We start from the raw sequence: 14347 nt of genomic DNA on the forward strand, positions 1-14347 counted from the left end.
CCCAGATCCCCCAGTACAAAATGTCCTGGTTCTTGGATTATGTTCCCTGATTTAACCTGGCTGCTAGTTCTGTCTAATACTTGGACTGGGTTTCGGATGCTACCTGACGTCATTCAACGTTGTCGGTAGGCCTGGTATCATCAAACACTAGTGAGAAGAAATTGGGGAATGAAAGTCCAAGAAGCACCTAAGGAAAGCTTGGAGGACCTTCAATTTGGGATATTCAACACACAGGCATCATGTGTTATTACAGCATGGAAGGAAGTAATTTCACGTGGAAACCATCTCCCAAATCAGGTTAAGTGTTTATAATTTATACACCACACGGCAAGTTTTCTTAACCTCAACGTATTGTTGATGTTGTCGCTGCTACTGAAAAGTTGTCTGTTGCGTTGCACATGGTCCCCCCCCCATTATTGTGTACTCGCCAATCTTCTAAGTGTCTGGAAAGAAGAAACTGGTACCATCCAAGACCATTCTAGACTCCGTGCCACAAAAAAGAGTTCATTCTTATCTGGGAAGAGAGTGAAGCCCTCTGGCTTGAGTATATGGTTCTTCCTTCTGTGCTTCTGAAAAGATTCTTTGTGGAAAGGTTTTCTCTCCTTCCGGCAATGGAAGATGCTATAGTAGATTTTGGTCCGGAAAGATCTCAAGGGCGAGAAAAAAACTTTGACCAACCCAGTGGGGGCGGGGGGTGAAACAGCAGTCTGCAAATTCTTCTAGCTGAACTGACTTCTTTCAAATTTCCTTGGGCCATTGCCACCCTAACTGAATTTTCCTTGTTATTCTATTTGTCTCTGTCCAGCCTATACTTGTGAAAATTTCTTCTTTTGACCTCTCTCTCTCCTCAAACTATTGCCTTAGAAAATGGGTCCCCATTGTTCCTAAGGAAAATCCATCCCTCTATACCTATTTTCTAGTCTTAATAGGGTAGTGTCCCCATAATGCTTGGGATTACTGAAAGCAACAGTGTTCTACTCTTTTAATTGAAGTAAAGATACTTTTCTAAATCTTAGAAAAGGCTCTGATGTTGGCAGATACATACTTCAGTTCACACGTCCCACATCTTGCCTTGTACTTCTATAGGCCTTCTTCAGAATCCTCTCAAATTCCAAAGAAATTTCTAAAATTGTATTTCAACATGCATTTTATTATTTCCCACAGGTTTAGTGCCAATTAATAAATTCCTCTTCTTTACATTCAATTTCAAATATTTTTTGATAGAAGGTTGTTTTTTTTTTTTTAATACAGACATTTTTGAATGATTTTGAAATGTGAATGTATTGAGGCATGTACTTGAAATTTTGGAACTTCAGTTTGAAATTTTGAGGGGTGCCTGGGCGGCTCAGTTGGGTAAATGTCCAAGCAGGTTCATGATCTCGCGGTTCGTGGGTTTGAGCCCCGCGTGGGGCTCTGTGCTGACAGCTCAGGGCCTGGAGCCCGCTTCAGATTCTGTGTCTCCCTCTCTGTCTGCCTGGCCCCGTTCACACTCTGCCCCTCTCTGTCTCTCAAAAATAAATAAACGTTAAAAATAAAATAAGATAAAATTTTGGTATATTCATTTACATCATCATGAAGAAGAAGAATGACACTTTCATGTGTCAGATATATCATATAAATTATTTTTAATTCTCACAATAATCTAATTGCATATATATAAAACTACTCTGATCTTATATAAGAGGGAATTAAGGTGTATGTTCACAGAGAGGACTGTACAGAGTCAATACACAGACCCCAGAGACCAGACTCAACACGCGGTCTAAATTGCTTCCTGTTTGCTCTTCTAACTTTTCAGAAATTCTATATACTTATAACACTCAAAAGCAATCCACTTAATATTGTGGATTGTTTTTGAAATTTGATTGTTCCTCGGATAAAACTTTGATTTCTCGGCATTCTTTTTGCAACCCATTTCTAACTAGTTTAATCTCTTGAATAAATAAAATTCTATTTCCAAACTCAAACAGACTTTACAAACATTAAGCTTGCTTCAAAAAGTTGCTTGAGTTCTCAAAAATCTAAAAGGCAGGCATACTGCTCCCTGATTATAGTTTAGCTATTGTTCTTTCATGGAACTGGATATTTTCATATGAGTTTGCAACTAGGAATTTATAGGTATGTACTAAACTTTTCTTCTAGCTTTTTTTTTTTTGCCTATTCACTAGTTTTCTTGATCCTTCCATTTTTTATCTAGAATTGTGATTTGATATAGCAACACTTAAAAGAGAAACGGTAAACCCGTACAAATGTTAACTCAATTATGAGTGTTCTCCCTTCCTCTTTAAATCCAAGTATTAATAGGAAATTACTACATATTTTGATATTCGAAGCATACACATTTTATTCATATACCATATTCAGTAATTCCTTGTCCAAAGATAAATGGATAAATGGTATATTTTAGTTTTTCAAAGTTACAGCATTTCTCTGGGGACACTCATTTGAAATTGTATTTTCCTTAATCTATGAGATAAATAATGGGAGATTTTTAAAAATAATCACTTTGTAAATTGTAGGTTATATTTGTCGGAGTCAAAGCTCTGCAATGTCATGAAGAAAGGTAGTTTTTTTTTTTTTAAAGTTTATTTATTTTGAGAGAGAGAGCAAGAGCAGGGAAGGGGCAGACACACACACACACACACACACACACACAGAGAGAGAGAGAGAGAGAGAGAGAGAGAGAGAATCCCAAGCAAGCTCTACACTGTCAGTGCAGAGCCTGATGCAGGGATCTAACTCACTAACCTGATCATCACCTTAGCCAAAGTCAGATGCTTAATTAACTGAGCCACCCAGGAGCCCCAGAAAGGTAGTTTTTCATTGCAGTTCTGGAAGAACAATTCTTCTGACTAATGTGACTCAGATATATGCATGTTTGACTAAAGTTAAAAGAAAGTTGGGTTTCCAGAAAATGAAGAATGAAATAAAGATGAAGACTAGGATCCATGTTCTGAATATTATGAATTTGTTTCACCATCGTCTTCCCAGTTTTCTGAACGATGTTTCATACATACATTGAAGACCAGTGTTTTCTAAGTATACCCTTTCCATTAACGTTAAACAATATAAACATGAACTGCTTTTTAACAAATACCTTCAGAGCGTTTAGACCAGGTAACACTAATGGTCATGTATTTCTCTGAGACCTTTAAAATATACTGGGATTTGGGGAGTCAATTTTAGTTTATGTCCTCTTCCTCATCAGCCTTTCATACACTTAACATCTGATTATGACGTGAAGCATCTCGCCGTGCCCAGGGCCGATTAGCACTGCCGAAAGCCCAGGTTCCAGGTGGATTTTCTCTATACCAGAAGCTTTCCCATTAGACTCAACCACATTCTGTTCTTTCTCACTAGAGAATGCATCCTACATAGGTCCCATACAACCAGAGAATTAAGCGCTAAATTCTTCTTGGAGTGTGCAGTCAGACTGGCAAGCGTTTCTGTTCTAGACACTTTTGTTTTTCTCAGGGAGTTCACTGATTTCTGGGCACAGTTGAACAGCTTGTTTTCCAGAAGGAAATTCCAATCCAAGGACTTTACCTAGAGATATACCAGTGTTTTTCGACTTATTGAAAAGGCCTGAATTTTCTCAGTGCCCCATTCAACAGAGTTAGTCACTTCAGCGTGTCCATAAAACCAAAATATTTGGACTCTTTTTGCCATTTAAGTTCCAAAATGTAGAGAGGACTTTTGAGATAGTTTTCCATGCAACAGACTATTTGAAGATATCTGGAATGAGGATGATGATGATACTTTTCTATCTCTGATGATACTCATATTTGAAGAATATGTGAAGATACTAGAATAGTTACCTAGTCAACATTTACTTGAATAAATGTTAGTATCAAAGTGATGAGGACTTATTTTAATCTCGTTATTCAACCACTGGCCACCAACTTTGAGGGCAAAAGTGTTCTCTCTCTTGCTCAGAGGTGAAATCCTAGTACATAGCACAATGTCCGGTTCAATAAGAGCAAATATTCAACAAGTATTTGACTCAATGAACAATGACTATGTTTCTAACGAAGCAATAACCTGTTTCCAAATATGGGGTCATGTTAACATTTAGAGAAAAAGACTCCAGTGATTTCTGTTGAAGAAGAAGAGGATGTGAGTGGTGGGAAACAAGGAATGGCTATCCTTTCTGATTGTATATAACTCCACTCCCAAAATAATGCAATGTGCCCATCTTCTTTCCCCACCATGCCTTTGTTTTCTCTGTGTTCCTTTGGTCCACTTAGTTTTACTATTCTCAAGCTTGGATCAACCTTATATCCAACCAAAGAAACGTATTTCAGACCATCGTATCCTATCTTCAATTACGGTATTTGCAAATACAACCTAAGGCACGTGTTGACAATGGGTCTTTGGAACAAGGCACGCCATGTTTACCAGATCTAATGGACAGCTCATGGAACTGTAGGTCCATCGACTGGTGCAGCAGTTTCACAGGATCTTGAAGGTTAATCAGACCAAACAGGCTTTAGTAGCTTGTACCTTCTGACTAATCGTTAGATTTATAATTGAAGTAAAAAGGAAGTTTACCTTTAATATGTGATGATGATAATGATAGATTGGATAGGGAACTTTTAGCATTAGAATCTAAGGGATGTCTGATCCTTCAACCATTAAAGTCCTATATCTTTAAGTATACTGTGAATCCCAATGTTTGTCTCTAATTACACATTGAAAACAAAGGTAGTTGCATTACAAAGCATGTGGCATCACTCATTTTCAAACGTGGCAAAGTGCATTGAAAACAGATGAAGGTAGGTTCTTAGCTCACACTGGAAGGAAATAAGACTGTAGTACTCAACAGCACAGTGGTGATGCAGGATGATTACATATGTGTCATTAAAATGAGGTTTGGTTTGTTTGTTTTCACTCATTAAGAGAAATGATCACAAACTGGTCAGAATGCTTTTTGGAAGGAAAAAAAAAATCACCCTCAGGTATACTATTTTCTGTTACAAAACAATTAAATAGACACTTACTTCCAGGTCTTTTTGTTCAGTACCCTAAGAAATGGAATCAGTTTAATCTGCTTGAGATAGATACCCATTGAAAGGCATCCACTGAGATACTGAAATGGTAACACTTGCAATTGTTTCCTCTTTTATCCTTTGATTAAAACACTTAAACACCACTCTAGTGGCGTTTAGTGCAATGGTTAAAATAGACACAGCTATAAACTGACTTCTGAAAAGTTGTGTTATCTCACAATATATTCTTTTTTTTTTTCCCCTGTGACTGGTTTCTTTGAGCTCTTACACATGGTTGATGGCATTTCTCTACCATAGAGGTTTTGCAAGCATTCATTGACTTTTGACAGTCTGTGGGAATTCAAATAGAAAAGGGGCATTTTATTACCCATAAGAATGTGTTTACTGTATCATTTTATAGGAGCAGAATTTTACAGCATGAGTGTGCAGTGTTTTTTTCCCCTGTTAGTCATCTGTGTGTTTCTTCATTTTCCAGATTGTACAGTTCTTCCTGGGACCAAACATCCCTTTAAATCAATAAGAAACAAAGCTCTAATAAAGAATGCTGAATCAGGCCCCTCACCACCGTACTAATTATGCAGAGAGCACCCAGTGATGTTTACAGTGGACCTTTCCACGACCTGACCATAACATTAAACTCAGAGTCTATTCCAGGAGCAGGCAAGTCTCCATAAAAATTTTATTTTGAAAGGCAAATGCTTACTCACTGCCTAACACTGAAAGACGTGGTTACTCCTACTTTGCTCTCCCTAAACATCGTTAGGTACTTAGATGACCAATGATTCTTAAAACTGTGTCAGGAAAGTCAGGGAAAGGATTGGTTCTGCAGACAGAGAAGATTCCAAGCACTTTATGTAGACTGGATGGAAGAAGACTGTATAGAGCATCCAGTGTGGACAGGTGTAAGATGGGGGGGGGGGGGGGGGCGGGGCGCGGCGCAGGGAGAGCTTGAGATTTATTATTGCAATTGTCTCAACGTGAAAAGAAAATCTGGGTCCCCGTAGACCTTCGTCATTCTTAGTACCTGTAATGCATCAGATGCCCCGAAGTAGTTAACCGTACGCCTGCTTCATGCATCTCAGTTCTGTGTTTGTGTCTGTTCGCGAGCGTGTTTGCCTGAATGTAGTTTTCCCGGCAGCGGCGTGTGTTTGCTGTACGTGCGCCCGTGTACGAGTATGAATTAATTACATATTGGAAACATCTGCATTAGCGGCGTCCGCAGTCCCCGCCGCTCCGGGCGGGACGTTCGGCTCCGTCCGTCACTTGGTGTTAGGACCACTCGGAAGACCTGCCGGTCGGACGCCTGATTGTGGTTCCCGGGGGGCCGGAGCTCCGGGAGCCTGTACCATCTCCATCCGAAGGGGAGGAGAGGAGGGAAAGAGAAGGCGACCGAGCGAGGGGGGTCGGTTTCCCCGCAGCTGGGTGGGTGGTGGGGGTGGTGGTGGGGCCGGGGGGGGGGGCAGCCGGGGCCGGAGCAGAGGTCCGCGATCGCGCCGCAAATCACCAACTTGAGCACCGCCTCCCGCCCCCCCCCTTCCCCCCCCCCCCACCCCACCCCCGGGGAGAGACGCGCGCCCCCTGGCTCGGCCCCCGCCCCGGCCGCTGGGCCCCGGCCCGTCGGTGCCTCCCCGCTCCGGCTTCCGATCGAAGCGAGGGCAGCGCAGGAGGGTTCTGACAGCCCGAGGGGCTCGGTAAGGAGGGGAAGGAGGAGGAGGAGGAGGAGGAGCCGGGGTGGGGACTGGAGGGGGCGAGGAGGGAGGGCTTCCCCGCCTCGCCCGCCGCCCGGCTGTGCAGGCGCTGCTGGCGGCGGCGGCGTCTCCAGCTCTCGCTCCGGCCGCCGCTGCCGCCGCCGCTGCTGCCGCCGCCGCCGCCGCCGCCCGGGCGCCGGGGAGATGCCGCCCCGCGCCGCGCCGCGCTGAGGCCGTGCGTGCGCCCTCCCGCCCGCCCGCCCGCGGGGCTGCGTGCTCCCCGCGCACCGGCTCTGCGCGCCAGCTCACAGGCGCCCGGGAGCCCCTCCGAGTCACGCCGCCCGGCGGCGCGGCGAGCGCTCGCCCGCAGTGGCCCCGGCGGCACCCGCGTCCCCCGGCGCGCTCCCCTCCGCTTCTGCAGCCCCCGCTCCTCGGCTCTGCCTCCGCGTCCCGTGGTGATTTTTTTTTTTTTCTTCCCTTTTTTTCCTTTCCCTCCCGAGAGGGAGAGGGCGGGGTAGGTCCCCTCCTCTAGCTCCCCCCTCCCTTTCCCTCCCGGTTTGAATTTCTTCCCCCTGGCATTTCACTGGCTCCCGGCGCGCGAGGCAGGAGCCGCACGCAGGCGAGAGGAAGGCTGCGCCTCCCCCGCGGCTCCCGGCCCCGGCCGAACTGGAGCCCGCAGGGGTGCGGGGAGAAGAGGACGCAGCGGGAGGGGCCCGGCTCACGCCCGCGCCGAGGACAGCCCGCCTCCCCGGGAGAAGCCCACGGAGAGACGCACGGCGTCTCCGCAGCGAGCTCCCCGAGTCCCGCGAGCCGGCAGCCGACGATGGTGGTGGCTCCGCGAGCCGGCTGCGGGGCAGCGCTGTCGCTCTGGATTGTCAGCAGCCTCCTCTGCAGAGCCTGGACGGCCCCGGCCGCGTCCCGTAAGTAAGCCCCCCGCGAGCGCGCGCCGCGCTGGAGCGGTTTCGGTGCCGCATTGAGGTGCCACCCCGGGGGGTGGCAACTCCGAGGTGCCCTCGCGGCTCTGGCCCCTGGCGTGCGCGGGTGTCTCCGCCGTCACGCACTTGCGGCCACTGCAGCAGAGAAACTCCGAGCCCCGGCGCTCCCGGTGGGGGGGTGGGGAGGGGGGGGGGGGCGAGACGGGGCTTTGAGGCCGGTGATGCTTCTGGAAAGTTGTTCCCGGTCCGGGAGATTCGTTGGCACCTGCTGGGTTGGAGTGATGAGGGTGGATGGCAGCTTCTTAGGAGTTATTCTTCCACTTCGGTGGGCTTGTTGTGGAGAGAGTTCGTGGCATTTTTGCTTAGGTAGGTCGGTGAAGGGAAAGCGAAGACGGTGGCAAGAATAAGTTGCGTATTTTTGTTTATGGTTTCAACTTAAATGAGCACGGATTTGGGGGTGAGAGAGGAGCACGTTTTGAGCAGTTTGGGCACCCGTGGACTTCTCTTACTCACTTCCCCCCCCCCCCCGCCACCCCAACAAGTTAATGACCATATAGTACTTGCTTATTGAAATGGGAGACAGTGAATCCAGTATGGTAACTGAAATTGCTCCGATTCTTTGGCAGTTGGATATAATACAGTCTAGGACTTGGGACAGGCAGGGCAAACCGTCAGTAATGTAGTAATGAACACATTTCTTAAGAGTTCTCAGGAAAATGATGCTGCTCAGTGTATTTACGTCTTTGTGTTTTAGCAAGCCTTTTTTTTTTTCCAAAGAAAAGGTTGCTCATATTTTCATGTGGTTAGCAAGAGTAGAAAGAAATAGAAGTCTCCAGCCCATCTTCTGAATTGCTTTGGAAGTGCATACTGTGCATCCAGAGAGGGAATGCATGATCGCTCCTTTGGTCCAGGAAGAGTTAAACACTAGACAGATTGCCTATGAGAATCTTAGGATAACATTCATAAGCACATAGTGCTTGTTGTTGGGAGAGAATGAGTTAATTTGTTAAGGAATACTCATGGAGACTTTCGTGTGAAAATAAGTGTTTTCCATTTAGGAAAAAAAAAAGTTTCGTGTTTTCCAGAATTCATTGTATGTGTAGTCCTATTCCTGTTTATGAGATCTTGGGATGCATTGATGCATCTTTACACATGTGTTAATCTTAACGTTCTTATTCCAGGATGTAAATATTAATAAGAACCATTGAAAAAAGATTTTGTAAGTTGGGCAAAAGAATCTACCTCATAATAATGTCATATGATGAATCACTATTACTGTTTTGATGCATTTTCCCAAGTATTGAATTTGCTTCTCTTTTCTTGCAAGATAGGAAGTCACTAAATGGCAGTTTGTAATGGACTTGGAAAAATATTGTATAGCGTTTTTTCAAGAGGGTTAAACCTCAAGAAAAGTGATATATTATTAATATTGTAGGCCAGTTTTATACCTTTAGACAGAAAATGAAGACCCAATGCTCAGTGTTAATATTTACATAAATATGTAACTATATACTGAGAAAACTATTCTGATGAGATTTCAGTTCCCATTTCAAGATCTGGTTATATAGAACTCACTGCCACTTTTTTCAGAAATTCAATTCATTACGAGTTAAATTAATTACATTCACTGATTAAAGGCCCTCATATCCAGGATTTTTCCTGGGTTTTGCATTGCATCTTTCTGTATACTTCAATTACGATGGATCCGTCTGAAACATTTGCCATGTATCAAGAATGAATAGCATACATGCAGCCACTGTGTTAATACATTTTAAAAATGGTGAAGTTGTTTCAGAAACATATTCTTAGTTTTTACAACTTAGAATTTGGTGATAGGGAACAGCAGAGACTATTGCTTTTAAGATAGTTGATACTTACGTTTGATTAAAATTTATTCATTACCTTATTCGTTAACGTACAGTGGCTTAACTAAGATGACCTTTTATTTCATTTGAACTTAAATTGTGTGACCAAAACCCAAAGTTTCCCTCCATCCTGGAAACCAATTTAATAATAAGAATGATGTAGACTTTATTGATTGGAATGAGCTTTCCATACTCCGTGCTTTAAAATTACATTGAAATTTTACCCTTAATGAAAATTTTCACTTATTATCATATGCAACTCTGAAAAAGAATAAAAGATAGTTATATTCTTAATACTGAAAACACTCAAAGGAGAAAAAAAATGGTAACTACCTGAATCGAAGATAATGAACAACTCAACCAGGAGAGGTCATCACGAGACAAAAAGTAGCAGGAAAATCTAAAAGTGATGTTTTTATTTGGTACTCATTTAAAAAAGAATATGACGACTATGCTAAAACTTTCTGCCCCCCTGATAACTTTTTAACATGGTGGACATTTCCAGAAGACGCAGCTAGTATTTTTTTCATTTGATAACGGTACCATTTCAAGTCTATATTTGCTTCTGGCTTATTTCTTTCTCTCTTACTGAAACATACATACATCTGCTGTTACTGTTAGTACTATGTTTTTGATAACTAGATAAAATAAAGAAGCTCATCTCTAGGATTAAGTAGAGACAGAGTCTAATTTCTTGACACAGTGAGAACGAGCGGCTGGTGAGTGGATGCAATCATATAACCTTCCTCGTAAATGTATACATACGGGACACGTATGCAAAGTTTAAGTAGAATATTTTACTCTTAGGAAGTTGCATTTATTTGAACTCATTTGAAAGATGCTGACGGTTCAGTTCTAAACGACGAGGAGTTTGGGCTAGCATTTGATGAATTTAACTTAATGTTAAAGTATATAATTTTGACTTAAATAGTGCTTTCTGGTAAAGATCACTTTACATTATTTTTGCATACCCGCTAAACCATAATTTCCCTGTCACATTTAAGAAATGTGTTTTTGATTAATCAAATACTTTGTAACAAATACGCTTTTATAAATATATAAGCAAATATAAACATAAGCGTATATAAATATACACACAGACATATATGTATTTGGCAAAATCCTTTAAATACATGTTATGTAACATATAGATACATTATTATTTAATATAGTGTGTATATTACATATTTATTTTATGTAATATATGTATATATTTATATATTTTCTAACATATCTTCCAAAGAGTTAAAGCTGCTTACAAGTTTAGAGATGGGTCTTTTCATGGGCAATTATTTCAAGTAACTCAGGCAACAATATCAAAAGAATAGTATACTGATGTGTCTTCTTCTCCAATTCATATAGCACCCTAAAATGGTATCTTTGAAATAGTTGAAGTAAATGTAAATATATATAAATAAATATAAAAGCAAATGCTGCCATGAGGCTGTCTTAATAAAATGAATTTAAACAAAAAAAAAATGCTTTAGGGCCAGCAGATTTCACTGGCTGATTAGAGATAGGACATTATTTACTTAATTTAAGCTAATAATAAGAAAAGTGTTACTCATTGAAGACACCTGTATAATCCTGATTTCATTGCAGGCACTGATATTCAGAGAGCAGGAATATTTGCCAAAAATTCCTCCATTAATATGGTACATGGCAATATTGGCTAAAAAAAAAAAAAGGAATCCCTAGATTCAGTATAGGTCTTTATTAACTTTTATACAGCTGTAAATGTACATCATTTTTAGGTGAGTAACATCGAAGTTGTTTGATATGCATTATATTTTTAAAGCCACACTTCTCATTTTCTATTCTAGTTTGGAAGATATTTCAAGTTTTAACTTCTTTAAGATTTTAGATTACTTGTCTTAATTATCAGTTCTTCCAGAGAAAGTCTTAATAAGTCTTTAAAAATGAACTAATAAGTCTTCTTGTCTGATGTATCCTTCTTATGATTGAAACATGAGGCATTTGATATATATCGCCGTGTCTTGCTATTCTTTGGAAAATTTTAAGAATATTTTATTTGTTGAAAATTATGTATACAGTAAGGAGAGAGTCTAGGCTCAGAAATTCTTAATTTACAGCTAGTGTATGATTCTCTTACGAGTATCGCACATAGAGAGAACCAACTTCTGCATGTTTTGTGGTGATTGATATTAATGGGATGGAGAAATAAAACATATAATTTCAACGTTTTTCCCATATCTAATTGATTCGAGAAGTGTTTTCTTTTGTCGTTTATTGCTACTTGCAAAATTAAAGAGCAGACTACATAATTTAAATCTCAAAACTGCAGTGTTACGGAAATAAAGTGAATGCTAGATTTCCCCGTACGTGTATTGGTATCTGAAAGTGAATATTATCAGTATTTCTAGAGAAATAGATATTTTAAGATAAGCGGCTATTGGAAAAACAAGACATATTTTTACAATCATGTAATGTTTGGCCATTGGAAGAAGTTACGTGTTTATTTTTGCCATTTTAATATGTACGAATAATGATGAAATGATCTTCACGTAGCCTTTACCTTTTCAAATGAGAAACCTAAAGGGCAGTCTGAAAGGAATGATCGGTCAAAACATCGGATCTCTCCATCTCCTGGGATCTGTAGAACTTGGATGTCTGAGTTCCGACCAACTAGAGGTGTTGGGATATGGAGGGGCTGCCTCTTTGTCCAGCCTGATGTTTCCTTGCATGTGGAGGAAAAGTCCTCTTGTGACATTCTTAGCCTTAGCCTTCCCATGTTAAGCAGAGGGACTTGCCTGGCAGGTGACTTTAGATTAAAGGCCTGTCACGGCTGAGCCCCTCCTTCTTCCAAGCTGCCTGCAAGAGGTATAGATTCCACTGAAACACATAGAAGTGTATATAGGCTGTGCCTCTGCAATAATTTGTGTGATAAATGAGAAGCCTTACGGTGTTTTGGTTTTTCCTATGGCTAGAAAGTTTGTTTAATTTCAGGATTAAGGTTAATGAATCCCATTGTTGCCACACAGCTAAGCCCTGTTCGGCAATTATTACGTACTGGGTGGTGTTTGCTCTTCACCTGTGACTTCTTTTCTAATCCAGAACTCAGGCAGAGAAGAGAGTGCTATTTGCTGTACCCTGTCAAAACCAAAGATATTAAAATGCCAGCAACAAGCTTATTTAGTATTGAACTAAATGAACATGAGAATATTTTTGCAGGTTTTAAAAATCAGCAATGGAATGAGGCTCGTGTTTTTCCCTTTGAGGTTGAGTTGGAGAATTGGACCTATTCCAGCTATGACCTCCTAGAACCATTCATTCATATTCTGTTATTAGTGATACTCATCTTAGAAAGACATTTGGAATACCATTTCTTTACCTCCGGTCAGTAACATTACCATTTTAAATGCATCTTACTTATGGACTTTAGTAGCTACGTGCTCGGTTGAACCTTACCTATTTAAGCATCAGGTGGATTTGACATGCCTTGAGTTGGTAACCACTTCGTGTCCACGTTCCTTTTGCACGGTCATGAAGAGTTAGATATTTTGGGTCGGTTGTTCTAAAAAAGAAAAAAAAAAGTCTTTTGCACTTTGAAGACAAAGTTGATCATTTCCTCAATTGTACATTTCCATGCCAAGCTTGTTAAACTCTTACTTAGTTCATTTGGGGGGTAGACTATTCATAATAACAGCTTGAAGTAACTGATTTTTTATAGCACTCCAGATTTTAAAACCTCCCGTGATAGTAGGAAATCTGGAAATAAAGACGTGTTCATTGGCTCTGAGTTTGCTTGCTGAAGATATCATATTTTTGGTATACAGCGAAAGTGCTGAAGAAGTACACAAGAGCTCCTAAGGGCCGTATTCTGCGTCGTACTTATGATTTACATTGGTTTGAAATAATCTCATAAACATGCAGAGTGATGTATTTTTTAACGCTTTCACGTGTAGGAAGGCGGTGAAACTTCTGCCGGGCAAAAGGATCCCCAGGCACACGTAAGGTTCTCCGTCCCTTTTCAGGTACATTCATTCACCCCCTGCTTGGTTGGCGCTCGACTGGTGGCCTTAGTGGTCTGGAATGTGTATTACAGAAGATGTCAGGGGATGTGCATTAGATGTCACGTGGAAAAAAAGTATGCGAAAAGAAAAATTTTGCCCTGACTCCTGCTAATTTTCTACTGCTATTACAATGTCCGTGATGTCACTCAAGTATATTATTCAAAAGGATTACATGGAAAAAAGTAAATACATACACGCCGAATTCAAAAGGCAGGTTATTATGCGCGGAAATACCGTGATTCGCCAAAGAAAGTCATGCATTTACCTCTAAGAATGTTCTCGTAAAATAGAAGGTGCTTGTTGTTACCTGTCAACCATACTGACTCGAATGCTTATTTTGAACTAACAGAAAACATATGTTGATTAATTGCATTGCTCTGTTAACTCATTTTGGTAGGCAGCCACCTCTTAATGAGAACCAGATTATTTAGCATCCTTGTAAGTAAATATTTACCTTTATATACTTCATATATTTTTTTCAGATATTAGGCAAACTACATGAACAGAATAACGACATGAAAAAATTTCAGCCTAATTATGTCACATGGCAAAATTTTACCATATTTTAAGAGTATCATTTGTTGAAAAGTTTTTAATGACACATTAACCATGGCCTATTCTGCATGAAATTACCTAATTGCTAGTGAATTTTCGCGCAAAATTGATAGATTTATGTAATGCGTATGAAACATTTTTGGTTCAAACAAAAATTAATATGTCTGGAAAAATGTATGATTATCAGTTTTCTCAGATGATTAAATGAATATGTTATTAGGTTAGTGGTTCCAATGCCAACCAGTCTAAGAACACATGATC

The sequence above is a fragment of the Prionailurus viverrinus genome, chromosome A2 (genome assembly GCF_022837055.1).
Source record: "Prionailurus viverrinus isolate Anna chromosome A2, UM_Priviv_1.0, whole genome shotgun sequence".
NCBI lineage: Eukaryota > Metazoa > Chordata > Mammalia > Carnivora > Felidae > Prionailurus > Prionailurus viverrinus.